The 16,476-nt window shown below is 42.0% G+C and overlaps 1 long non-coding RNA gene across 1 annotated transcript in view; it reads right to left on the bottom strand.

Moving 5' to 3' along the window:
- The window catches only part of LOC306915863, a 61,402-nt gene extending 55,533 nt beyond the window's left edge, over window positions 1-5,869 (bottom strand). The window contains exon 1 of the long non-coding RNA XR_013788888.1: window positions 5,435-5,869. This is a non-coding gene — a long non-coding RNA (uncharacterized lncRNA). The remainder of the gene's footprint in view (window positions 1-5,434) is intronic.
- Window positions 5,870-16,476: the final 10,607 nt, after the last annotated feature.

Here is a 16,476-nt window from a genome sequence, read left to right as displayed (position 1 = left end):
CAGAGGCAGTTGGGGCCTGACCTGATTTCCTTTTATTGCATTCTAATATCATCAAGTCCTGCAGAGCCGTCTCCTTTGCTGAGCTGCTGTGTATTACCATGTCATCACTTATTCATGACAGACTCTAAACACAGTGCCGGGATCTGCAGCTGCGCAGCCCCAGCCTGAGAATCTTACCCTGAAATTCACACCAATGGAAGCCTGAGGGTCTAGATTCACACCACAGCAACCAAGCACTGCGTAATACCCAAAGCACACACACACACACATACAGTACACACTCACACACCTCCACCTGTGGCTGCCTCAGGCCATCAGAGAGACTATGAGGAGTGTGATGTCAGAGAGATCTAGACTGAAATGCAGGAGGGAATAACAATGGTGGTTTTGCTTACGATGATGAAGTGCAGAGGAGGAGGGGTAGTGCAGAGGAAAAAAATCAAGGCTAAGGATAAAGAGGCATATGGTCATTGCAATCCAAACAGTGGAAGACATGTGGAAGATTAATTATAATTATTATCTTAAAGGACTTTTCAACTTATCTTCATATAATTGGTCCTCACTAATGATCATGATAAAATAGCACAATTTCTTTCTACTCAGTCTGTGTCTCATAGGAGGGCTGTGGGCAGTTCAGAAACCCGTCCACCAGTGACATCATCGATGGGGAATCCATGCTAATAGAAACTGCATGCTTTCTATTCCTGAAAAGTTGCAATGCGAAAATGGAAGCCATCGTTCTCACGATAATGAAATCAAAATATTTTTCCAAAAGAATCTTGTTTAAAAAAAGATCTGCCTAACGATGATGTCACTGGTGGACGAGTTTCTGAACTGCCTCAGCCCTCCTATGAGACACAGACGGGGTAGAAAGAAATTGTGGTATTTTATCATGAACATTAGTGAGGACCAATTATATGAAGGTAGGTTGAAAAGTGTGGTGAAGTTGTCCTAATAAAAAACAAGCAGTAGTGGCAGCAAGGGTATATGTATGTGGTGTGATCGATCCAAGTTCAAGTTAGCCATTTGTAGTAAAATCATTTCAAATTACTTCAAGACGAAAGCTCATTTGCACTGCATGAAAAGTGTAAAGCTTTTTTTTTTTCACACAGTAGTCATAAACTGAGCATAATGCTGTGTGTTTTAATCTGTTTGCTTCTCCTCGTGGGACTCATATTAATCCCATATCTTATATCACAAAAGAGTAATTTAACTTCTATACTTCCTGCTGAACAATTCTCACAAGTCTTGACCATTATTATTAGTATTATTTCAGAACAATGGCGCTTGAATGCAGTTAACGGTCGATGGGGAACATTTAGAAATCTATTTACCAAAGTGTCAGCACGCATTAGTGCAAATATTTTAGAACGGGAATTGGACAGCCAATTCTCACTCTCTTGTAGGGAAGTTAATAGACTAGATGAAAGAGATAGATTTTCTCATCAGGAGTTATTTGAGAGTGGAATGGTTTTTCCAGTTGATGGGATGTGTGTTACTGGCAAATGAGGCCCGAGCAAACGGGCTTGAAATGGGTCTTACTTTTACAATATCAACACTGCTGGAGGCTGATGAGCACAGTGTGACTTTACTTTGAAATTGCTTAAAATGATTGTTGGGATCAAGGCATACCAATTAACACTTTGACTGCATAACCTGCCATCCATTGTCTTTCCATGCGTAATACGCTAAACCCGCTATTTGTTTTATGTGTTTAATTCGCCGTTGTTAGATGATTATTATGGAAATCCGTCTTTGTTGCGGACATCGTGAAGAGGCCGACACGTTATGATGACCGGAAATCAAACTATAACTGGCTTGCAAGGTCTTCTGGGAAACTGGCTCCAATGCAAAGTGAACGAGGGGATATGGGCAATCTTAGCTCGCTTTGCTATTCGTCTGTGAGGCGGATCGCAGAAGTGGCTTTTTTGTCGGCTCAATAACAAATCGTGGGACTATTTTCAGGGGGATTTTCATGGATCAAAGGCGCAAATACTTTGGCGTATGCTCCAAAGGTAATTAAACAATCGCGGCAGTCACGGTATCTTGTCAATTATACTATAACGCGTGGAATGTGTTAAAAGTTGTAGTGAAATGAGTTTTTCACACTTTTAGACCATATCCGTGGTCATCATATGGACATACCTAACAATGGATGCCCACATCAATAAAAGCCAATAACAATGCAACGCTCTGATTGGTTCAGAAACTTCAGAGTCAGCGTTTCCAGCATAGACAAGCTGAAACTTAAAAATAAATAAAATGCCCACCATTTCCGTTTCACTACTCCTTTAAAAACTAGAAAAAGTGCCCCTCGGGGCACAGGTCTCCACCAGGATAATAGTATTTAACTTCTGCAGAAATTGGCCTCATGGTGGCGCAACAACAGGCAGATGTGGAAATGCAGGGCAAAGGTTTTGTCATGGCCTCTAGGGAGTGTGCTTACAAAGTTGTACACAGATCGGTGCAATTATAGGTATGAACATGAATTGGCCTGTTATAGCGCAACCACGAGTCCGCAGACGGAGTGCAAAACATACTCTCTCCCCATGCCAAAAAATCACACTCGTGTGAAGTGAGGGGCGCTAATATATTAAAGTCTAACTCATGTTGATTAGGTGTTGTAATGGTGATGTAAAACAAATGGTGCAAACAAACATTAAACACCATTAACAATAAAGAGACAATATGACGTAAATGACGTTATTTTCCCTTCATGTCAATGCGTTTACAAAACAAACATTGAACTAAAGACAAACATTAAACCTGTGTATAGGAGGGTCCCAAAAACTGGACATTTGATTGATGGCACCCATTTAACACACTCCCTCCATGTTCAAAAAGCACAGGCTGCCAAAATGGCCGCCCTAGCATGGAGTTATACGTCTCTCCCTTGGCTGCCTTGCTAATTGTTCACAGTGTAAAGCGGCTCCAATCAATGAGCTAAAGGTCTGATAAACGGAGCGTGTCAGGTGAGCTACTGCACCAGATCCATTACCTCCTGTAATGCTCTCTGTACATAGCACGCCTTCCAGCCTGCCTTTAACAAAACAACACGCCATCAACATTGATGCTTTCGCGCTACACTCTGGATAGAAAACAAGACAACAACGTGTGCTTCAGAATGTTACTAGATGTTCATAAAAGACTTGATTGAAAAAAGAAATCTAATACGTCAGCATAAACACATACAGTAGATGTGTGACAGTCAGACCTTTAAGAGAGGACTGTGTACTACAGACTTGCACCAAACCAATACTGCCACCTGTTGGTGAAGCAATTTCACCATCTGTATGAATATAAAATAAATGTAAATACAATAATGCAGTAATAGCTTTAGTCGCACGCTGCACGCTGTAAGGGATCTGTGGTGCAAAATGCATCGTGACATTATCCCTCATAAACCTAGTGATTAACATTTTTATCACAGATAATCTTCAACTGTGTCTCAACATGAAAGAAAAGATCAGTAAGTCAACAGAATATCAATGAACACTCCATATGGAATTCTTTCTAGTGTGTGTGTGTGTGTGTGTGTGTGTGTGTGTGTGTGTGTGTGTGTGTGTGTGTGTGTGTGTGTGTGTGTGTGGGGGGGGGGGGGGGTCCAGTCCCTCAGCCCACATTACATGTGGACACATCCAGACACATCTGCAATACATACATGCACATGAATAATACAACAGGCAGAGAGGAAATTAACAAACGAGGAAGACCCACTTAAGATTCTACATCACATATACATCTGAGGCAACTTCACATTCTTATCTCTCCCACTCTCCCTCATACTATATCTTCCTCGCCTCACCCTCCCCCCATTTCTCTCAGGCTAAGTACATATGTGTGTATATTCACCGCTCTGCATGCCAACACCTGTCCAGTTCAACCGAACACAGGCTTGTTGAAGAGCACAGATGAGAGGCCAGCCTACTGGGGGAATAGGAAACCAACCCACCAAGGAAAAAGAAAGCGATAAAGCAAGATGAAGGGAACAAGAGAGCAGGACCGGGGGAGAGAGAGAAGAGGATAGTAAAGAGCGATCAACATAATACAGAGAGGAGAAGGAGGGAGGGAGAGAGAGGGGAGGGAGAGAAAGCATCTGAGGCAGTCAAGCTCCCCAGGAATTATTGAGGAGCGTCTGTCAGTTCACGCCTGTATATCCTAAATAATGGATGAGATCCTCCAATGAGATAAAACATAAAAACCTAAATTCCACTCGGTTACAAGGACATAGGCTGCAGTGAATACTAACAAGCCTTGTGCACTTTCATTTAATTTAACGTGTGATCATGCAAGCCCTCCTTTGCCATCCAAGTGCCGAGCATGCAGAGTTGAGAGTTGTGCATGCTCACCTGCCTGTCACACTGTGCCTCCTGCACGCTAATGAGCTAGCTGCTCCTGTTCCCTCTGTGACATACTGTGATAGTTACACTTTTTTTTTCATCTCTATACTCTTTTCACATTTGACAAGCTGTTTTCATATTCGCTCCTTAACAATCCATCTCCCAGGTTACTTATTGATAGTGGTGAGTACAGTATGTTGTAGCTAATGAATGTATGATGATTCCTAGGGACTGCAGGTTGCCCCCCACTGTCCCCTAACTTCCTTCTAATCATCTCATGTACTCGCTCAGTAGAATCAATCATTCATACCCCATACTTCACAAACAGCAGTGTAAAGGCACCCCTGTCTGTCAGTGAGAATTCCTGGCAGGCAGCCCATACCATCAACAACATACCGGTACACGCAATCAAAGCCCCAAGGCCTGGCAAAAAGAGAGAACGTGCCACGAAACCTGCCAGCAGATGCATTACGGAGCACAGGAGGCACAACGCACACACCTATACTGGCCTTAACCTTTTGTCCCTGGGTGTAGCTTTTGACAAACTGGGGTTAATGGCATCATCATACCGGGGCCAACCCTTTGTACGAGACCAGGCTATGTGGCCATGGTCACTGATATGCACACCCTGTTGGAGAGAGGGACAGACAACCTAGAGGTATATACCATCAGGCATATGTGTGTGTGTGTGTGTGTGTGTGTGTGTGTGTGTGTGTGTGTGTGTGTGTGTGTGTGTGCGTGTTGCACAGAATGCACACCCCAGAGATAACATTCTTCAGAGACAGAGGGGGGTACATGTGGGGGGGGTAGATGGGAGAGGGGAGTGTGAGAGAGAGAGAGAGAGAGAGAGAGAGAGAGAGAGAGAGAGAGAGAGATTGCGGCTATTATTTGAATTTCCCCCAAATCCCCCAGGACCAGCAGGCTAATCAAGTCAAGATATGACTCCATTGATGTCAGGATGAGGTGATCCAATAATAATCTAAATAGTGTACTGTATATGAGCGCGTGCGTGCGTCGTGTGACTCGTGTCATAAAACAGTTATTGTAGGTAATAGATTTCAAGGAAGGATACAAGGAAAATTAATCAAAACAACTCACTCTTTTATGTCCAAACTGGCCTGGGAATATTTCCGGCTTGTGTTTGTTGAAAAATCGTCTTGGGCCTTTTTGTTGTCACTACGCCATTAAATATTTGCTGCATTGTTGATGTTGAGGACGAGGTGTTTCTTTGCTATTCTTGTTGGTGGAAAAAAGTTGAGGAGAAAGTAAACCGACCGCCACATTAGGAAGTTAAATTGGCTCCAGCTAAACCCGAGGCGAGGGTGACAAAAAAAATGCCGCTCTTTGTTGATAGCCATAAACCAGTCACTGTCACTGTAGGCTTGTTCACTTCTAGTTTATTTTTCTCCCGGATAGCCGTGTAGACCCAATTTGTTTACAGACAGCTATTTGAATAGGCCTAGGAGGCTATAGCTAGGTTCAGAGTATTACTCTGGCTAGGTTCGCATGCAGCAGGTGTTACCAATGAGGTTTTGTTCAGTGTTGCCAGATTTCCCGAGAGAAATAAGCAACCATGTATATGAAAACAAGCCCGATAGAGTCCACATGAGCACTCTCCAAAGCCAAATTCCAATATAATACCCAAAATCTCGGTCACTCCAGCATGGTGGTGTTACGGTAAAATTGGTGACCTGCAAAAATATGTGACCATCTTGTGGACTTCACTATATGGAGGTCTTTAAACATGTGCCTAATAAATACCGCTAGGTTAAACTCTTCTAATAAACAAACCACAATGAATTACGACACTGACATGCAATTGTCTACACGATTGTCACATATGATATTTCAGCAGGTCACTTTCACTGTAACACCACCATGCTGGAGCCTGGAGTGACCAAGAAGCGAGTGGCCGAGCCTATCTACAAGCATTTGTCACTTGTCACAATGCAAATTGCAATGCGTTGCGAGCTTGTAGTTGTAGATCTGCTATTTTCAAAAACTTGAGGGGGGAAAAGTGCAAAATGTATTTACTCTAGTCTACAGTACACCCTACACAAATCTGGACAAATTAACACAGAGTATAATTTCAGATGGCGGTCTGTTTTTGTAAATTATGCTCCCAAATTAATGATAACATGAGCCTGTATCCATTTGTAACACCCATAGGACCAATCTTTTTTTCTTTTCTATATGTTTGGGCTTTTGCTTACTTATTTGATAAGGAAATGCAATTTACAATTTTTACAATTTAGGCATTTAGCAGACGCTCTTAATCCAGAGCGATTTACATTAAGCAAGAACAAAAAGCATGGGAATACATCACATATGTAAAATGCATTTATCGCGAAACATGCGTAAGCTAAGAACGTGACTAGAACATATCTATATGATGACACTATACATATAAACTATAACTAGAACATATCTATATAATGACACTATACATATAAACTATACATATATGCTAAACTATGCTGTACATATATACTATGAAGTGCTATGGCTACATACAATGCACTTATTGTGCTGTCTACATGACATGCTATAAGTCTGTTTCAAATGCTATATATGCTATATAATGGGGGAGAGACATGGGGAGTGACACGCAGCAAATTCATCGAGTCCATGATAAGCAGCCACCTAGGTGCCTGGACCCCTAGGCCACCATGCATGGACTGATTTGTATGAGTTTTGGATCATATCTATAGGAGTAGTTGCAAAAGGTATGATGTCATGCTCCAAAAATGAAAGCCTGGGTATCGAGGCTATGCTCCAAGTATTCCAGGAGTAAAACATATTTGAATGTATTGTCGATATGGGGTCAAGAGTTATAGGCCAAGACATAGACTTTGCCTCTCGGCCTGTTGAAGACAATTAATTGGGCCCGGGCCGCCCGGCTGATGTTATATTGATTGTCACATGACAACCAGCATGGGCTGCAGTGGTAAACACGCTTCTTACTCAGCCCAAGGGCCAAAAGTGTGCTTGGAATACTGTGTGTGGGTAGTGCTCTGATTCAATGAGTGGTGAATCTGCAGTGAGCTCTGAGTTCACGAATCCAATTTAGTGGTGGAAGGGCACTATATGTTCTGCCACTCCAAGAGTGCTCATTTACAAATGCACACAATGATTTTGGCACTTTGCTCCAAGGGTTGAATTATAAGAAATGATAATGATGCCAAACCAGGAAACATCAACGTGATGCAGTGCACTGTGCATTGTAAGAGTGTCTCTGTCTGTACATACAGTACAGTCTGTTCATTTCACTCTAAGTGAGAGTCTACAAATTGACCTGTAGGCCCTATAGATTAAAATAAACTTGCGTTTTCGCGTTTTCTTTTGTGTGCGTTTGACTCCCCCACGCAAGGCACAAAACAGACTCTGTCCAGGCCTTAAGAGGGAAATGAACACTCCAGATTTCACTGTGCAGAGGAAACCAGCAGCAAGGTGATACCATGCCAAATAAGCTTATCCTTGTGTTGTGTGTGTTGTAATAAAACGTCTGGGTTTCCGAGGCTATGTGTGTTGTGACTAGTTACTGGTATACAGTATGTTTGCTATATCTCATTTACTACCAGGGGTGGATATGGAAAGAGTACTAGATACTAGATAAGTATTGTTATTTGTTACTTGAATTAAATATTACTCAAGTAATTTTTCACTATACAAAAGTGATACTTTTGATACTTTCAACACCACTAAACACCTTCCAAAAGTAGTTGATTTATAGGCCTACTTCATCAAGCATCTAAACGGAACAGGTACAATTAAATTGATTAAATGAAAACGTGAATCGAAACGTGAAAACTGTTTTCCGCCCCTGTTCATTTCCTAGTCTTCTTCATGTGTCAGGCAAGCTTGACATCTCTTGGAAAAGAGAGAGAACTGAGCATTCATTAGACGAGTAGTTCACAGTATGTATCGGGTGCATGGTTCTTCTGGCGGAAATAGTTTCTTAGAAAGGAATACCAGCACTCACTTTGTTCATTTAGGATTGCTTGTTTATTACAGGTTCAGTCCCACAGCCACAGGCCTTCCTCAGAATTAATGATACATATATACCGACATAAGTGTCACCACTCACCACCCTCTGAGTGTCACTATAAAGGTGACCTCGGTGCCTCGCACATGAAAAACATGTTAAACATGTCTGTTAATTAATTCATACTGAAACCACTTTTTCCCACAAGAGGGTCAAAACAAGACAAGAAAATACAAAAAAAGAGAAAACAAGAAAAAATACAATATCATAGTATTCAACTTTTGTTTCACAATAAAAAAAGAAAGAAAAATAAAAAACATCTGTGCGAGTTCCTAGAAATCCCCTAGGTCTATATAAACACTAAAAGGCATAATTTAAATACCGAAGTATACACACAGAAAATAAAATAGAGAGGAATAACCCCTTTAACACCTGACGAAGATGACCTGACGAAGATGTAACTGAAACATCGAAATGTTTTTCGCTTTTTTACTTGTAATGTTACTTGCAACTTACCCTGATAATAAAATAAGGGCTTAAACTGTCTGAGTTGCTCCAGTGCCTCCTTTTTTCCTGTAACCTGTCCTGCCTCTGAGATGCACCAGACTGGCCTGTGCGGTTGGAACTCCCTTCTGCAGAAATAATTATTTGCATCTTTAAAAAACACAATTACGCCCTTTGCAGTGTTCAGTTTGTAAGGTGTGTATATCCACCAAGCCTCTTTTTAAAGGCTGTACTGCCTTCACATCTCTCCCATAGAATAAAATTCAACAGGTGTTAAGTTTTAACTGTGAGAGGCAATTGCAAGGAAAATATAACAAACTCCTAACTCACAATTTGCGAGGGGAAAACTAGCAATTCGGGCGTTTCATTTTTATTTGGTGATAGAAATGGACTTCCATAGATATCTCTCTCACATGGCAGCTGTCTCTGGTTCTTAGTCTCTTACATTCCAAACACATGGTGTATCTCTCGCCCGCCTTGATATTTGTCTAACCTGGCTTATCTCAGTTTGTAACGGTCTGACAAATATTCAGAGGCTTTGTGTGATATATCTGAGTCGTATATCTCTCCCCAACATTGATATATCTCTCAGAATGGGCTGCGTGGTGCTAGTACGCTGACAGTTTGAGATGAGACTGTTGAGACAAGGAAACGGCTGTACTGGGAGAATATTCAGAGAGAGAGAGAGAGAGAGAGAGAGAGAGAGACTGAGTGGGTTGAAACTGTGCAGCTTCATTCATCCTGATAGGAACACTGAAAGGCAGTAATGTAGCTACAATAAAGACAGGCTAGACCAGGTTCTCAAACTTTTTCTGCCACCATCTGAATTTTTTTGTGCCAGGGACACCCAAGAAAAGAAGACTAGTATTTTAAAAAATCATAATACTTTTGAGGTTTTTAAGAATATTAACAATAGCAGATATAAAAGCTCACATCACATATCTGCTATTTTTGAACTGTATTAACCCATTTTTCTGGGGACCCCCTAGAACCCCCCCAAAGACCCCTGGGGGTCCCTGGAGTGACACTTTGAGAACCACTGTGCTTCAGTCTAACCGTACAGCAGTACAGCAGAGTCTAGCCATAAGATCAGAGAGATCTCCCCCTAAACTGACACGTCTGGTGCCATCTAAATTCAATTAATGGACAAAAACTGGGTGGAGACGATTCAACCAATGCAAAAACGTTATGGCGGACCCGGTCCTTCATAATATGACAGTATGTAGATTGCGTCGTTATGAGCATATAGGTTTATTGTCTCCACCAGGCCGAAGGCATGGGGAGAGAGTATGTTTTGCACTCCGTCTGTGTGTGTGTGTGTGTGTGCGTCCGTCCTTCCTTCCGTCCGTCTGTTACCAGCTAATCTCCGGCACCGTTGGCCCGATCCATGCCAAACTTTGCACACACACTCCCTGGATGCCAACGACGAACCTCTGCCCCAAATATTCCTCAACAGCCTGTTATAGCGCCACCATGAGGCCGATTTAGGCAAAACACATTTCTGTAGATTACTCGTACACATTTTATCCATACATCACACAATTTGGTATACACTATCTCCATAGTCATGTGATCAACACGGATCTGCACCATTTCCCATCTTCCTTCCTGATTGGCTAAGATTCGCTTCCAAAGCTCACATGATTGGTCCGTTTCGAACAAAATGCCACAAATCACAAACACAGTGTGCAATTTCCGTGAAATTATACACGCACATTTCCACTAGGCCGAGGACGACATGACACCATTTATTTTCCAAACCAGCCTCATGGTGGCGCTATAACAGGGCAATTCCTGTTTTTACCTATAACTGCATCGTTCTGTGTACAACTTTGTATGCGCACTCCCTAGAGGCATGGAAAAAAAATCCCTGCATCCCTCCACATCTGCCGGTTATAGCGCCACCATGAGGCCGATTTCTGCAAAACACATTGTTTATATTAGTCGCACAGATTTCATCCAAATCTCATGTAAATCGGTATACATGATCTCTGTAGTCATGTGATCAAGACGAGTCTGTTTGATTTCTCAGATTCTACACTGATTGGCTAAGATTGCCTTCCAAAGTCTTCAGGAGTGGCCCGTTTTGTACAAAATGCTGCACATGTCCTGCTCATCCAGAATTCTATCCTCAGAGATGCTATGAGTGATCTGACTCTGCATTTCCTCAACACAATGAAGAAAATTGTTGCAAAAAACAAACAAACAATGTTTATATCACTCCTAAACATTTTGCCAAACATCACACACACTCCTATCCTCCTGGTGCCCAGAAGGGCACTTTTTCTAGTTGCATTGTTTTTCTCTGCCATCCCAGCCCATTTAATTAATTTGATTTCCCCAGACGTATAAATATGTGGAGCTCTCTGATCGTCTGGGTACTAGCTGATGTAAGCCCACTAACAAGAAAATGAACTTCCTTGGTAACTTTAGTAATCTTTCTACAATGGTGTGAACTCCGTTGTCACCAGAAAGTGCAACAATTTACAAGGCATTTAGGCATTTAGCTTTAGCAGACGCTCTTAATCCAGAGCGATTTACAGAAAACAAGAACAAAAACATGGTAATACATCATATACATAAAAATAGTAGTAGTAAACTTTATTTCGGTCCATTAAAAAGAAAACATATTTATACAAACATACACGTATACATACACATGTGGTCCACTAACTTTAATAGTGGCACCGAAAAGGTATAGGCTGAATCCGAAGCTTTAATCGCCTACCCCTTTTGACGTATCTTTTTTGTTTTAATATAAACATAACGTAGTGACACATTACATTTTCGAGCATTAGTTTAACAAAAACTGAAAACATCTGTCAATTTGGAAAGAAAATCAAAGCAAAGCTTAGTATTTGCTTATACTAGAGGATGAGTAATTCAGAAGTATCAGAGCAAAAGACTGACTGAGCGTAGAAGCAAAGAAAAGGATAAGTATAAAAATACATAAAAATAGTCATCATGAATCATACATAAGCTAAGAACCTAACAGTGGAATATAATGAAACTATGCATATATGTCTACATAAAATGCTATCTAATGTAAGTTAGATAAGTTGAGCCTTTGCACACGCCTGTAGAAGTATAAATCAGAAGTATAAATCAACTCTTTCCATCGTTTCACCTCCTCTCTTTTCCTTGTACTTTACCTTCACAGAATTACATTTACTGTACCTGCATGGGTTTACCTTTCTTTTTTTTTATCCCACGATTTTATAACCCATTTTTTCACCCAGTGTCAATTATCTAATCATTCTAATGTAATCCTGGGCGCTACACTTCCTCAGCCCCCTGGGGGGGCTATGCATGAGGAGTCCAAGCAGCTTCTTTTCACCTGACAGGGGAGAGTTTCCCCGGTTGGACGTAGCACGTGGAAGGAACATGTTATTCCAACCAGTTCCTTTCCCCTCCACCAGGCGCCCCGGCTGGCATGGGGGAGCTAGTTTAGAGACCAGGATTACTGCATGTTTTTGTGAGGGTACCTACCCTAGGGGACACGGGGAGAACATGCAAACTCCACACAGAATGGGTTTTCAATATGTTGTGTGATTATAATAGGTATTAATCGATGTGTTTGTGCATTGACTGTTCTATTCATTATTTAAATGATTATTAATACTGTATAAGTGTATAACTGTGTCGTTAATGGTCATGTCCTTTGACCATGCAGAGTTTTTTCATTATTCATTGTTAATTCATTATTGATCATGTGAAAGTTATTAATATAGTCATAACACATTCGTACTACACTCTCTTCTTCTCTTTCCCTGACAAGACAGTTACCGAACATGTACCCCTATACAACACAGGTGCCAAATAACCTCTTAAGTGGCTACAATAGGACAGGGAGTACCCATAGTGCAGAGAGATACACATAAAAAGCATTTATGAGACAACTTAACAATCTTGTCCCCATCTGCCATACTGTACTGTACAACCACCTCACGGCCTCGTGTGGAGTCCAGGGGAGTCGGTATAGAGCAGATCGTTATTATCGCAGAGCAAGGGGTCCTATTGGTGTTCCGGGGGCCGGTAATGGCCCACTTTGAGACGTGATGGTAGCTTGTCACAGGAGGCCTAATGAAGACAAAGTCAGGGGTTGTGGAGTGGGGATGCGTGGGTGAGGAGGGGCTAATGTTCCATTAATGGAAACCTCCGCTGTCCTTGACAAATCATAGAGCTGGAGCTGGCACTCACGCAGTGGGCGTATGTACTATACAACAAACACTTAAGGTATGAAACACACTCTGATATACACAAGGCCTTGTGTATGCCCACGTTTGACCACTGTGACTCCATAATGTACAGGAAACAGAGTGATGATGGCAGTTGTAGAATGTCTCACTTTACTTTCCTCCTCGATGCCATCATACAGCACCATTCTTCTCAATCATACAAGTCTAGAATGGGTGCTTTGTTTCCATACATTGTAATCACTGTACAGGTAGGCCTATTAAAAAAGGAACTTTAGTGTTCACTTTAAGTTTAATTTAAAGCATTTATAGATGGTTATGACATCATGCTCTGTATGCTTTGTGTGACTTTGGCCAATGAAAATCTATACAGGCTTACCTTTATGAAAAGGGAGGAGGACTATAACAATGACTTTCAGTGATGTCAAGGGAAGTGCAAAACCAAGATCAGTAGTGCATGCTCTCTCTCTCTCTCTCTCTCTCTCTCTCTTTTTCTCTCTCTCTCGCTCTTACCCTGTAGTCCAATTAAATAGGCTGTAAATTCCAGGCACCTCTAAAATGCTTCTAAAGAGCTTGGAGATGTTGAGCAGAGCTGTAAAGGGATGGAAATGGTGTACGATGTGGCTCTATGAGTCTATAGCCTGCAAGCCTGCAATCCAACCAACGCAACGGCTATAATGCTTTTCTGGAGCCATTGATAAAAACATTTAGAAAGTAGATGGTGTGGTGGTGTGCTGTTAAGTGCGTTGTCATCCCCACACCAGGAACATTACGTGATGAGTGGTCTAAGATGGGAAGAGGCATTACTACTAATAGAGGAGCATTGATTTCTCACAACCACACTATACATCATTCCGATAGGGGACATATAGAAAAATAGCTATGCTTAGGCAGGCAGATAGAGAAGGGGGGGGTATATAGACCACACACACATAAACACAAAAAAAACCTGTCCTACTCCCAATTGCATCCTAGGGCCGCAGTACATGCTGCAGCAGAGTGATGGAGAGAGTGGGACAGGTTGTAAAGGACTTCTGAGCATTAGCTTCATTGACACCTGCCAGAGGCGGGTGGGGCGTGGTGAGTGACAGTACCGATGTGACACACAACAACATTATGAAGTTGTTGCAGAGAGAAATGGCGGTGTGGTGCTGACAGACTTGGCATTATTCACTCTGTCCTCCCCCTGTACGCGGGAGCGTCATGGGCAATAACCCAAGCCTTATTCCTGTCACTGCAATGGCAGCCAAGGACTCCACCCACCCCATCACCCAAAATCGCAACAACACTTACAAGCACAAGCACAGTGCACTTTTAATGTAAGGGCTTGCAAGCACACACGTCGCAGCAATGACACTGACACGTCCCCAATTCAAATGTTAGGCCTATCCAGATATCACATTGGCTGGTGTTATCAAACAGCAACGAAAGACAAAGAAAGAAAGAAAGAAAGAAAGAAAGAAAGAAAGAAAGAAAGAAAGAAAGAAAGAAAGAAAGAATCACATTATTATTTAATATTTATTCAGAATGCAGAAAAACAATCTAACGATGCCAGTCTAAACAAGACGCAACAACATACACACATGGGGACCGCAGTCGCCACACATGCAGACTCCCCACTGTCATGAATGATCACAAGTTGTTTACAGCAAACACCTGAGGACATTGCCAGAGCTGTGGGAAAACACAGCAATATATATTGCGGTGATACTGTATGCTGCAGTTTATGTTATCATAAATCCTATCATTCCTCTGTGTAATGATATGCGCCAGCTCACGTCCTTCTCTCACCCTCACCGTTGTTTATGCTACTGCCTTGAGTACGTCATGAAACGTTTATAATTGGAAATGGAAAAGGAATTTATTTCATGCTTTTTCGCGCAATCCAGCTGCAACCCCCCATCTGAGAGGGGAGAATGAAGGCATCACCTCTCGTCTACCACAAGTCCACGACTCAGATGCCTTAGCTTCTGGCTAACTAAAACAACTAAAGTAACGGACGTGTGTCGCTGGAAGGAAGCAGACTGTCTACGTTTCTCATTGCTTAAGTTCTCGTTCTCAGAACTTATCACACTACTTGGCGAGTGGTGGTGATACACTGACTGTCAGTGACTGACAGCCTGGGGCCCTGGGTAGTGCAGTGGGTACAGACAGTCTGTGCAAGACTGCAAGTGTGCAGCGGGGAGAAAGTCTGCGGGTAGCAGCCCTATGGTAGCAGCCCTATGGTAGCAGCGCCTGTCGCCATCTCTGGCACACTACCAGAGTGCCCTCTTGTGGTTGTTGATGGAACTGCACCCGGCTGAGTTTGATGCATTGTGTGTGTGTGTGTGTGTGTGTGTGTGTGTGTGTGTGTGTGTGTGTGTGTGTGTGTGTGTGTGTGTGTGTGTGTGTGTGTGTGTCACTCATGATGGGCATTATGCCAGGCCTGCGATATGAGTAGCCTATCATATCATAAAGTAAGTTAATTGTTTATCATAAGCACCAGACAAACAAGAACTACGTGCTAAGTTGATGGTTATGCTGGGGACTCCCGTTATAAATTAAACAAATGATGCTCTCATCATATATTTGTGTACAGAGTGCTGCCATGAATTCCGAGCACTCTCCTCTCCCTTCCTCTCCTCTCTCTCTCACCGTGTCATGCTTCAATTTAAAATAACCCTTTACCACTATCCATATTACATAAGGATGGAATTTTCTCAGTATCACATAAGACTCTTCACCAAAGTTGTAAGTAAGGCAACTAGAAGACCGATGAACAACCCACAGTCTTCCAGAACATGTTCTCTACACTCTACAAGCCACATTAAAGTTTCAAGCTTTTCAGCCGTAAAAGGAGCTCTGACAAACGGTGATGGGTTTATTATAAGCTGAGGCCAGACGACAGCATCAATAATTCAGCTGTTTTCATGCAAGTTCATACTGTACGCCACAGACTTAGTCTGGAAAATACAGGGCACTTGCTTTGGGAGGGACACTAGCCTGGGAACCAGTGGGACCTCTAATGGGTCCTCAGAGTATGGGGGGTGACACACCAAATTTTAAATGACAGAATACACACATGAACATGAATCCAAGATATTATTAGCCTACTAGCAAAGATAATGTGTAAACATATTCATAGTCAGTATGACATCTCTCAAACAGACATTGATCAGACAATCAGATGAATATGGTGAGCTAGCTTTGAAAGTTACATGGAAGGCTTTAAAAAAAAATATATATATCTTTAGTTGGTCAGCAATGTTTGAAATGATAAATTAATAAAGCAGTTTTACCCTTTTGAACACATGCTGCCTATATAGCACATGCACTTGATGTATTCAAAGAGCATCGTCATAAGCATAATCCCCAAACAATGGGTGCATATTACTGTAATGATTCTTGGCCTTGTAATAATCCTCTCAGGGCAGTCAGTGGAAACTGAGATCTAAAGACCTCACAAAATGTG

This window comes from Electrona antarctica (genome assembly GCF_951216825.1).
Source record: "Electrona antarctica genome assembly, chromosome: 22".
In the NCBI taxonomy this organism is placed as follows: domain Eukaryota; kingdom Metazoa; phylum Chordata; class Actinopteri; order Myctophiformes; family Myctophidae; genus Electrona; species Electrona antarctica.
The sequence above is the reverse complement of the archived record's forward strand: the minus strand, read 5'-3'. Positions and strand labels throughout refer to the sequence as shown.